The 13,036-nt window shown below is 33.7% G+C and overlaps 1 pseudogene; it reads left to right on the top strand.

The window, feature by feature from the left end:
- Positions 1 to 150: 150 nt before the first annotated feature.
- LOC107571052 (methyltransferase-like protein 25) lies at positions 151 to 10,920 on the top strand (annotated as a pseudogene).
- Positions 10,921 to 13,036: the final 2,116 nt, after the last annotated feature.

Below are 13,036 nucleotides of genomic sequence, written 5' to 3'. Positions count from 1 at the left end.
GTAAAGACGCACAATAATGACGTAAGGATGGGTCGCAAGGCATTACTAATCAAAATAAACGCCATTTGTACGAGGGCAACATTTTCGATTCGCCCATTCAACAAAACGCAACTGGTACACTCAACATGGCCGCGCAGTCGGTCCCTCAGAGGAATCATATCCTGATTTGACTACTTATGTCTTAAATACTGTCAACAGCTGCTGCTCTCACTAAATATTCTCACTTTTCTGTGCCCGTGAACAATGGCATTTAATGAGATACCCATCGACACTTTAAAAAGAAAAATAGATGAAGTTAAGCGCTTTCTCTCCATATCATTAAGTATCTCAAATGCGCACACTGTGGACTTTTACACGCGTGATGTTTGCAGCACGTTCATGTGTGTGAGTCCAGAGGAAGTGTTGTGTGCTCTCAGTTCCACACAAGACCGCATGGGGGCGATAGAAGGCAATGCTCTCAATCTGATTTGCATAAAAAAAAAAAAACTAAGATATATATATATATATCTATATATCTATATAAGTTTTTAGAGAAGGAAAACACTACTTTTGGTTTCTGCAATGTCTCAAAGAAGTTGGACATATCAGCCCTGCTGAGGGTAGCGAAAGCCCACTGTTTACCAGGTCTGGGGGTCTGTATGCAGCTGGAAGATCTGATGCAGAATCTGAGATGGAGGACTGGAGACATTATAGCAGGTAACTGCAGTCAGATTATCAGAAGCACTGAAAATCACATTTACATTCCACTGGATCTTTATTGTGATTATTATGCATGTCACATTCAGGTTATTAGAAGGTCATATTTCATGCATTGTCTGTAATTCCCATAGGAGAGTCATCAGACAAAGTAGTTGCACCGGATGAGTTTATGAATTGTAAGAAGGCCCATGAGGTGCAGGCAATGTCTGAGGTTGTGGCTAGTTTGGCCAAATGCTGCCAAGTCAAACAGGTAAAAATGTCATTAAAAACAAACTGAATTGAGTCTTTTTGATCATCTGTTTCTGCTTCTCAGGTGATAGACGTTGGTTCAGGGAAAGGCTACCTGTGCTCCTATCTGTCCGTGCGGTTTAACCTACAGGTGTTCGGGATCGACTCCTCCAGCACAGACACACATGGAGCTCAGGAGAGAAACAGGAAACTGAAGAAGTTCTCCAAAGCTTATCAGAACACACCGAACAAAGCCTCTAGGAAGCAAACTTTGGACACTGAGGATGAGAGTATACAACACAGCAGAAACTGAAAACAGTGATGGCATCAAAAACTTTATTACTGAGAAAAAGGAAAGCTTTGAGGCTCGAGCGGATACCAGTGCTTTATCAAAACAAGTCACCAATGATTTATCTGCTTCAAATAATGCTGCAGAATGTCCATTAGACCTGAATGATTCAGATTCAGGATGCAGCTTCCTCAGTAGGCTGTCTCTGGACGTCATAGAGGATGTCTCTCCCCGCGTCCACCCCAGCCAGCTGAGCCTGGAGGAAAGGAAGAGGAAGAGAGAGAATCTGGAGAGGAAAGCTCGAGAAGGAAGCAGGAACATCAGAGACGACAGCCAGTTTTCCCCTCTGACCTCATATGTCACTGCAGAAACTGAGCTCAAGATGCTGATCACAGAGCTGGAGGTGAAGGGATGATGGTTTTGTCCAAGGGAGAATAAATAAATAATAATAATAATAGTAAGAATAACAATAATAATAATAATAATTGTTAATCTTCTTCTTATTATTATTTAAATTTATTAAACCAATTATTTAATTGTTTAAAAATAATAATTATTATTTATTCACTATGAAATAATTAGTAATACATTTTAGAATTATTTTTAGAAAAATAGTGCAAATATGTAAAATAAGTAATGTTTAAATAAATACATGTTAATAATTCTAATAATAATTCTCAAATAATAATTCTAAAATTCTAATTCTAAAATAAAGTACCAAGGCAGAAAATGTGTGTACAAAATGTACAACAGTATGGTTTTATAAAATCAGTAATTTAATTTTTAAATAATAATAATAATTATAATAATAATTTAAAATGTTTAAGTAAATTTTGTTAAAATAATAACAATAGTAGTAGTAGTAATAATAATAATAATAATAATAATAATTTATTATTCATTGTGAAATAAATAACAAAGGGAGATAATAAATAGCAACAATGAAAACAACATTAATAATAATAGTAATTACTGTATTATTATTATTATTATTATTAAAATGTAATTGTAATAATAATTTTAATGACTACTACTACTACTAATATTTTAATATATAAACATTATTGGTATTATTGTTATAATTACAATTATACTAATTATCATTATAATTAATGAACACATTTTTTACATTGTTGTTTTTTATAATATCATATCATTATATAATATCGTGCTTAAAATACTAAGTGGGTGCTGAAGATGTATTTTCTATTCTATTTGAAGCATTACTTTTTTTCTCGTAAATGCACTGTGAATTAATTTCATATGACATTCTCTCAGGATTAAATAATTGATGTATACTAAACTCATATAATAGCACTATGCTGCAATAGTTGTCCAGCTGTTGGCTCTGATTATAGAGCTGAAGTTGTACCATTGCTATTACAGCTCAGCGAGACGCCTGCGATTATTCTAATCATGTTAATTAGGTGAAATTGAGCTCAAGAATGGAGAGGGACTTGGATGTGTCCATAGCAAATTATTTATGATCAATGAGAGATGGCAAACGGTCTGTGTTGATTTCACTAAATTACCCCATTTTTTTTTCTTTCTCCCTCTCTCTTTTCTCTGGCTGGTACCCAGGATGCAGTTCTGGTTGGGCTGCATACCTGTGGAGATTTGGCCCCCAGCACTCTGAGGATTTTCAGGGCCAAACAGGAGCTGCGCGCCGTTTGCAGTGTGGGCTGCTGCTATCATCTGCTCTCTGAAGAGTTTGATCTGGACAGACAGAGTAAGAACACTTCCTGTCTGTACACACACACACACACACACACACACACACACACACACACTCATGTGGACAGATCAGTCTCAATCAGAATAGTTGAGCAAGTCTTCAAACAAGTCAAGCTGTGTGGAATTGCATTTCTCTGTATAATATTTTTTCCGGCAATGTGCATCCCTGTACCAATACATGGTTAAAAAAATAAAATAATAATAATAGTAAAAGCAATAACGTATTATTATTATTATTATTAAAATGTTATTATTTTATAATATTTTTCTTGATTGTTTAGTAAATAAATACATTATTTAATAATAATAATAATAATAATAATAATACAATAAGTATAATGTAATTGTTACATTCTAATAATATCCTAATCATTATTGTAATTTATATATATATATATATATATATACATACATTATTACAATTTTTTTTTACTAAAAACATTATTATAATATTAATTATTACTCAATAATGGATTAAATGAACACATAACAATTATAATAATTGGAACAATATAATATACGATATATAATGTAATATAATTTAGTAATATAGTAAATATAATAACTACAACAATGATAATAAATGTATTATTCATTATAAAATTGTTAATATTACATTTTTATAACATAATAATAAAAATTTGTATTGTTATTTTATAATAAATAATACATTGTTTTATAATAAATAATAAATAGTTTTTTATTAAATAAATTACTTAATTAATTGTTTATTATTATTATTATTATTATTATTTTAAGTTTACTAGTCTCCAAAACAACCCCATTAGGCCCCACTAACTTTTATTTTGTGGACAAAAAGCACTGACACTTTTTTCAGATTATGTTCATAGAGAATGCAGGTTTGGAACAACATGAGAATAAGTAAATGATGACAATTTTCATTTTTAGGTGGACTTTCTAACTTGGTGTTAGTTTTAAGAGAGCATGTGGTTTCTGTGTGCCTCTTAGACACGTTCTCTTAGAGCAGACAGTGCAGAAAGGATTGGAGTGCCTATAAAATCTGATATTTTGATCACATAATTACTGTGTTATGAAGCACAGCAGGACTACAATAATATCTCATTGTCTTTTAAAGCCTGGTGATCACATCACAGACCCTCGATTGCTGCAGGGACAGAGCTAAAACGCATGAAGTGTGTGCAAAAGCTGGACTGACATCACAAACACTCTTCCCTTCAACAGACTGTCTGTTTGATCTCACAAACTCAAGAAGATTCAGTACAACATGTGGCGTTTTCAGCGGGATGTCAGTGTTTTCAGGGCTTCAGCGGCTCACTTTACAAGCACATTTGTTCTGAAGAAGAAACAAAATGTAGTGAAACAAGTGCAGTTTCATTTGTGTCTTTTAGTCTCAAAACCCCTGTACGATTACAGCATGCGGTGTCATTTTTGTGCTACTCACACCAAGATTTTGCATAGAATTTCATTTGTAATGAGCAGAATTTATCTTTTCATTTTGACAGCGTAATACTTTTCCACGAGATCTTTTTTTCAGGCTCTGCATTTGCTGACACAATTCAGAAGAGCCCAGGCAATGCAACCTACTTAAACAGAAAACAGGAAGTCCCGCCCACCAACATCATTAGTTAAGCAGTTGCTTATTCATAGTGCATTCAATTTGTATTTTCATCAGAAAAAAAACACTTCAGTTTTAAATTTTTGTATTATCAAACGTGAACTGAAGACTATTCAGTTTAACATCCCACAGCAACTGGTCGCCTCAAGACAGTGTTAAAGTTCACTCGCAATGAGTCAAACGTTTTATAATGAAATCACTGATATTGTTTTGTACACTGTCCCTCTCTCAGGCATTTTTTTATGCACAGCTCATGCTGTATCACACACACATTTTTCAGGCCTGTGCTGGACTCTGGATCCTGTTCAGTTTGGCATGGTTTAGATTAGCATGATAGCTGGAGTAAACAGTGTTTATCTGCACCGTGAATAGGCCTCGAACTGCAGTGTGGGTCTTGTTTGAATGGCATGTGTTCAACAGGTTCTCATCCACAAAGTGTTTAGTTTAAAATGCAATAAAAAGTTTGGGTTGTTAAGATTTTTAATGTTTTTGAGAAGTCTTTTATGCTCACCAAGGGTGCTTTTATTTGATTAAAATACAATAAAAAAAACGTAAAATTGTGAAATATTACGATTTCAAATAGCAGTTTTATATTTTAATATATTTTAAAATGTAATTTATTCCTGTGATGCAAAGCTGAATTTTCAGCATCATTACTCTAGTCTTCAGTGTCACAAGTTCCTTCAGAAATCAGTCTAATATACTGAATTTCTGCTCTAGAAACATTTATTATTATTATCAATGTTGAAAACGGTTGGAAAACATTTTTTTAACAAGATCCTTTAATGAAAAAAAAGTTCAAAAGAATAACATTTATTTGAAATAGACATCTTTTATAACATAAATGTCTTTACTATCATCTTTGATCAATTTTAATGTATCCTTGCTGACTACAAGTGTAATTTCTTTTGAAAAGATTTTCTGACCCCGAACATTTGAACAGTATTTGATGTTAAAACTTAAGCTGTGTAGTTTTTCATCTGTGTTGTTTTGTTGCTCAGGGTGTGTTGATGGTGTGTGTGGTTTCCCTATGAGTCAGTATCTGAAGGCTCAGGCGTGTTTCTGTGGTCGAATGCCAGGATGTCAGCATGTCTCGTAAGTCTGCTTCACACGTCACAAATAACATCACATCGCCCACGCATCTTCAACCACATCCTTTGCTTATTAGCTGATGCATGTTGCATCAGGTTTTAACTATAAATAAATAATCTTTTAGGTGTTATTTTTTAAAATATAATGCCATTAAACTGAAGGGCGACTATCAGACCATGAAAATGTGTGTTTAGTTATCACTACTTTTTGAATACAAGCTTGTTTCCAGCAGATTTGGCTGATGTTGGCTTTTTATTCCCCTCTCAGGCTCTGGAGAGAGTGTCTGCTGGAGGAGGGGTGAGTATTTGATTGTGTCATGTATCATATCAATATTCATTTTTCGATTAAAAACTCATTTCCCCTGCAGGATTTGCATATAAAGACTGCAGTCTCATGCGACCGAGTCTGTTTGCACAGCTGATTGTAATGTGTTGGTCAAGCTTGAATGCCAGAATGCACAGCATATGCGCCTATGCATATTTATCTGATTCAATTAGACGCACTGTGTATTTTAATTTGATTTGTCCTTTTTGAAAAATGATTGAAAGTACCGAGGTGAAGCAGTCAGCATGAACAAACTCTTTCTGTCTTCTGCATGTCTGATTGTTTGGATGACATAATTGTCATGGAAAATATGACATAATCTGTTTTCAAAGTTGCCACAAATGGTACAAACATTTCAAATGAAGTAATTAAAAATGTAAATAAGTAAGCAAACATAACCAAGTAAGCATGTGTTGTATAAGTAAGCAAAATCAGCTTTGAAATGAAACAAAATAATTTGGATTGTGGTTAACTGGGTTTCTTCACTGTTACAGCTGCCTATGGAGTCACTTTTTTATCGGGCGGTTCTTCATGTTATTTTACGAGATCACTACGATTGCTCTGAAAGGTATTTATACTAATTGTTGCCACAGCAAATCTTCATGACCTAAAGAAACATATAACCAAATATTGGAGGTTTGGCAGTAAATTCTACTTAAGTAAAATATGTATTTAAAATTCGGTGCTCAAGGGCACCTCAGTCGGTGTATTGAAGGTGGTAGAAAGTGCTGTACATTCATTCCCCCCACCTACAATTCCTGCCGGACCTGAGACTCAAACTCGCAACCTTCGGGTTACGAGTCCGACTCTAACCATTAGGCCACGACTTCCCCTGTGCATATATATATATGTATATATATACAGTATATACACACACACACACACACACACACACACTACACTTTTATTAATCTACAGCACAGATTATATAAATAGACATTTAAATACATTAATTATACGTATTTATATTTTTTGTATTTTTTCAATATAAATGAATTAGTATATAAAGTGTAATTTCTTATTTAATATATTTTAGTAATAGTATGTATCTATATATATATATGTGTGTGTGTGTGTGTGTGTGTGTGTGTGTATTTAATAAATTTATTAGTAATTAGTAATATTTATTAATTATGTATTTTTATATTTCTGTATATTTGTTGTCAATATAAATACATTAAATTAGTACATAAAATGATTTTTTTTAGTATTGTGTGTGTGTGTGTATTGTTAATCATTAAGTCTATATCTCTTGTTCTCTTTAGCTATATGTGATTATTTTTTATTTAAAAATATTTAATATTTATAAGTGTGTGTGTGTGTATATATAATTTAAAATCATTAAGTCTGCATCTTTTGTTCTGTCCATCATATGCACCATTGCACCATCATATAAAGTACGTAATAGATTTTGTGTCATGCTGGATTTGTTTTGTTACTGTGCCACATGATCTATTCATTTTAGTAGTTCAGTAGCTCAGGCTGTTTTATGGCTTTTAGATACATGTAGATATCTGGAAAAACTACTAATTGTAGTAGTTGCAGTAAATTATAGTTTACTAAAAAAACAAAAAAGTCCTGTCTTTGAAAAACAGTCTGTAAAAGCGGAAACACACACACCCCGGACCCCCTGATGAGTGACTCTCAGTCGGAAACGCACGCGATAACAAATATTGAGCTCCCACACTGACGCCGTTCCTCTCAAAAAGACCAGGATCAGATATCTCATGGACAGCACTCTCACCACATCATCTGCTCATTAGACAGAAAACAACCGCCTGTCTTTGTTTTAGTCGCTGGAGAGCTTTAGTAAACTAGAAGAGAGAATAAAGAGGCTCCATATTCCCTCTGGTCCTTCCTTCCTTTTTGTGGAGGATGAGAAATGTTTATTGAGATACTTGATCGTGGCTGCAGAGAGCAGATCTGATTCAGTGCTGACTGATGCTCGTGACTCAAACCCTAAAGCCCTGTTTTCAGGTTTAATACGCTTCTGTGAGTCAAAGCCAAACCATCAGGTTACGGTAATGGGCAATTCAACAAGGAGTACAAAGTTCACCCTCTACATGTGACTTACTGTCTGTACATTTAGTTTTTAAACTACATTAAAAACAGTTGTGTTAGTTTGTTTTTGTTATGATACATTTTTGAAGTATTTAATGGGTATTTTATGTTCTATTGACAGTGAGAAACGTGTTGGGAAGGTGTACTCCAAAGCCTTGTCGTTTGTGGACTATGTCAGACAAACACTTAGGAAGCTGGATCTGGATGACACCAAAGTAATAACCAAAAGTTCTCACATTACATTTAATGCTTTTTTAAGTCAGCCCACATGCATCTGAATTACACCACAATGAAGCTAATGAGATGAACAGAGTCAAATATGTTTGACACTTAGGGAAATATGGGAACAGAAAAAGGGCAAATCTGCAGCAATCTGTAGAACAAAATATACTGTATATATTTTATATAAATATATTATATCATATTTAAATTTTTAATAATTTAAATTACTTTTAATATTGATTAGTTTATTTGAGTCCTGTAATAACAAAGCTCGTGATATTTTAGAAATCATTTTAATATGATGATTTGGTAATATTTTGCTAATATATGTTTGTTTTTGTGTGTGTGTGTGTGTGTTACTAGTCAAAAGTGCAGATTATGTAATAGATGTATTTTAATATATTAAATATATTTATTTGTAATATATTTTTCATTTAATATAAAATCTTGTTTTTGAAATTAAAACGCTTTTATTTTTATTTTGCAATATAATATTAGTAAAACAACAGTAATGATAACAATAATTGTTATAATGCTGTTAAACAGTACAAAATATGTTTTATTAATATATAATATGACATTCATGTATAAAATATTTCTAATATTTTAATAGCTTTTTATTTTGCAATATATGTTTATTTGTGAGTGAATTACATTTTTACTAGTCTAAAGTACATATTATCTAAATATATATAAAATATGTATTTTATATAAATATTTACTTTAATATATTTTATTTATTTACTATAAAATACTATTTTTTTAAATCTAAAACTTTTATAAAAATGTTATATACACTCAATTTTTATTAGTCTACAGAAATGTATTCGTGTTTTAGATCCTGGTTGGTGAATAGAACATAATCTTATTCCTTTATTTCTTTAAAATCTATTTTTTTCATATCTCTTGTTGTCTACAGCTATCTGACGGTGACATTCAGAGCTATCATAAACACTACATTCCCAGAATGAATGAGATGGTGGCTTTTAACATGGTGAGCATGACAGAGAAACGTGCCATTTATTTTTGATCACTAACTCTATATCTGCCTCATGCTGGTTTTCATCTTCCACAGTTGAAAGTCATTTTGGCTCCGTGTATAGAGGGTCTCATCCTCCTCGACCGACTTTGTTACTTGAAAGAGCAGGTAAGAAACCAATTGTCAGAACAGATAACAGTAACACTACATTTTACCCTCAAATGTACATTTACCCCATAGATTTGTGCTTGTAAAGATATATAATCCTCATATAATTAGAGAACTGTGAGGGGCTTTTGTTTCAGGCTTTACTTCAGTACCACAACACAGATTTCCCAAGTCAACAACTTATTCTCACAGCATATATACCAACAGACTTTAGCCACGTATAGCAGATCCAAAACAGTCCAAAAACTGGTTTCCAACTTACAGGAGTTCAGAGGTTTTAAGTTACACGTCCATTTCCTTCTTGCCCACCAGGCTTTGAATGTAAACCTCCTCGCGACGACAGTCAGGAGTGTCAGACTAAGCCATCTGTGAAGAACGTTAGACTCAAAATTTAGGGCATGACAAAATAATTTTGTTTATACCCACAAAACAGTGACAGCAAGTTTCTGTGGGATCAATTTCCACATGATCTTACAGGGGTTACTTCTCAGTCATGTAATGTAAAGCAAGTAAAACCTCCCCAATGTCAGATCTATGTTTTTTTTCTACAGAGGTCTATGATTTGTGTATGTCTGACATTAAAGGGCTTGGCAACATGATAAGGTTTCTCAGTGACGACTCTGTGAACTCCGCTAACCACATCGAAGAGTCCGCTTTACAATTTGCCCTGTGGAGGGTTTTGTTATGTATAAACCATTTCATAACACGGTACCCTGGGTGTGCTGCCAAGTATATTAACGTGCTTTGATCAGTGATTATGGAAAGCTGTAATATGGATTTTGGATTGAAACAAGCTGTGCTCAGTTAAGCTGATTATTTTGATCAGGTCCAATATACTTTTTTTACTTATGGATATGCTGGAAATTTAATTTAAATTACGGTTCATCTAAAATAATATATCCTGTGTGTGTGTGTGTGTGTGTGTATATATACTGAACTTATTATCCGATTGTTTTTAGTGAATCAGAACCATACAAAGTGACCAGGTAGATTGATTCTTGAATGAATGACTCTTATGATTATGTTCTTTTCAAGGAATCAGAAACGTAGAGCGCGAACAGTGTAGTCTGATTCCCGAACAAATGATTCTTTTGAATTAGTTCTTGTTAGTGAATCAGAAATATGAAGCATGACCAGTGTGCCAATGCCTGACAAATGGCTCTCATGAGTTAGTTATTTTTAGTGAGTCAAAAACAGACAGCATATGAACAGTGTAGTCCATTCCTGAACAATTGATTCTTATGAGTCAGTTCTTTTTAGTGAATCACAGAGAAACCACTTGCGAAAGCCTCACATGAATGAAGATTTATGCCTTAAATACTGAATACATTTTTTTTATAAATTGATATTGAAAGCTACACCAGTGCATCTGGATTTCAGACTTTCACATTTCTACATTTAAATAAAATATCTCTTTTATTTCAGGACAATGTGTCTCATTCTGCGCTGGTTCAGCTCTTTGACCCTCTCCAGTCCCCTAGATGTTATGCAGTTGTTGGTGTAAAGGAATCTACCGTTTGAAGACCAAATCTATAGCCCTGCTGTTTAGTGTAATTTATTGATTTAATTTTTATTTATTATTTTGGTAAAACTGTTTTTATTGTTTATATTATTAATTTTGTTTTTAAAGTCAAATTCAAATGAACTCTTGCCAATTTTTCAAGCAACAATAAAAATGCTTTTTTTATTTATGTAATTATATTTTACAAAAAATTATGTCAAATATAATTTGTGTCAAAGTAGGGTTGTTCACAGTAAATTAAAAGCAGTTTTTCATTCCGGCTGCTCCAAAGACCTGACTGTATTAGTCTCCAGATCGGTTCAGTTATGAAGCATAACGGTTCGTTCTGCAGCTTAAAGCGGAAAGATATAGTGATCAGTGTGATGCAGAACGTTGCTTTTAGTGTTCATTAGTCTGACTGCTTTATAAATCAGCCTTAGCCTTACTGAGCCACACGAGGACATCAGTCACACTTGAGACGTCTTGTGCTTCCACTTATTTAACACACCATTAATATTAATCAGACATTGAGCTCTTCATTATTTCCAGGCCATTCCCCACAGACCATTATTCTCCTGTCTTGTGTTTTAGTTAATATTCATAAATGAAACACCTCGAGGTAGCTTTTGCCTTAACCTGATTGATTCTTCAGTGTATTCTTGCTCGATTAAGACCCCTTTAAGAACTCATAGCACTTAAGGCACAAAGAGTTTGTTTCTCGTGCATTTGTTTTACTTTCTTATACTACTATATTTGGTGTTACTATTTATGTGTTTGCTTCTATATTAAGAGGGAATGTGGCTTTATAGAGCTCCAAGAGAGAATTCAAAGCCACCAATTCTAACTGCAAGGAGTTTATTAATGATTATGCACACTGACCTGTCTTAATTGTTCAGCAATATGGTTTCTTTATGTGATAAGTATGCAGTTTCAAGTAGCACAAGTGGTTAGTAAAGTTCTGTCGAAACATTAACAAGTCACTGTGACTGGCTGATTTGTTTTTAACTTGTTTTCTTTTTTTAGACTGCAGTGAATTCATATTTTCATCATAGTAATTATAAGTCGTTATTTATTGAATGTAAACAGTTGTGGAAAAAATTGAGGACGTTTGTTCTTTCAGAGAAAGTAGGCCACATAGCTAAGCTTAAGTATACACCATTCCTGCTTCTAATGATTTTTCCTTCTCTAACAACACTACATCCATTTATCATGGTACCACTTGACCAGAACAAAGCCAGCTCTGCCATTATTTTTGGAAATAAATAGACGCCATTAGTGTGTCTCTGTGGAGATAAGCATGGCTACACATTGACACTGCAGCTTGAACTTCACTGAATTTGTTGGTGCCAGTCTAATGCTTCTCCAATAAGAGTCCGTTGACCAGTCACATATGTTTCCCTCATGAATTCATCTTCCAGCGGATGTATTGTGCCATATCCTGTTCTGTGTCTAAATCAGAGAAAGGAAAAGCTTCAGGATAATGATATGATGCACTCCAAAACATCTCTCTCCGTGACAGAAATAGCAAAGCGATGGGAAACCAGCTTACTCACTCCCTTATTTCCTGAAATGTAGCTTTTTTCTTTGCATGCAAAGGAGGCTGAGGAAATGCTTCTCTATCGTCACCAAGAATGTCCAGCTCCACTTTGAACAAAACAAAGTTAATTTTTAGTACATCATCAAAAAAAACATAAGAATTTGTTTTCTTCTCCTAAAGCAGAAACAGTCGACTGATTTGTTTGCTTGTGAGGAGAATCATTTTTCACTTCACAAAACAGCTGCTGTCCCCTGAAGTTTTGTGGTCAACAACCATGGTGTGTGTCACCGACTTAATGACTTCAGGATATAAATAACACATTTACCAAAGATGTGAGATGGCAAGAAAATGATAACATTTGTTGACCTCTTAGGGTTGGTTCAGACAAAACGTGTTTTTGCATTAAGCTGCTGCTTTTAATTTGGTTATGAAGATGTGTTTGACTGGTGTAGAATGGAAAAAAATAGTGTTTTTTTTAAATGTTGAACTTAACTTGAGCGCCATGTTTTTGAATGATGTGTTAAGACGCAAAAGACACAAGGCATGAGTGCAACAAAAACATCTTTCTAGTGCATTATTATCTAAAAAAACAATGGGAAAGCAGC

Source organism: Sinocyclocheilus grahami, unplaced genomic scaffold (genome assembly GCF_001515645.1).
Source record: "Sinocyclocheilus grahami isolate Dianchi unplaced genomic scaffold, SAMN03320097.WGS_v1.1 scaffold1543.1, whole genome shotgun sequence".
NCBI lineage: Eukaryota > Metazoa > Chordata > Actinopteri > Cypriniformes > Cyprinidae > Sinocyclocheilus > Sinocyclocheilus grahami.
Note: the sequence above shows the minus strand (reverse complement) of the source record. Positions and strands in the feature narration are given on the sequence as shown.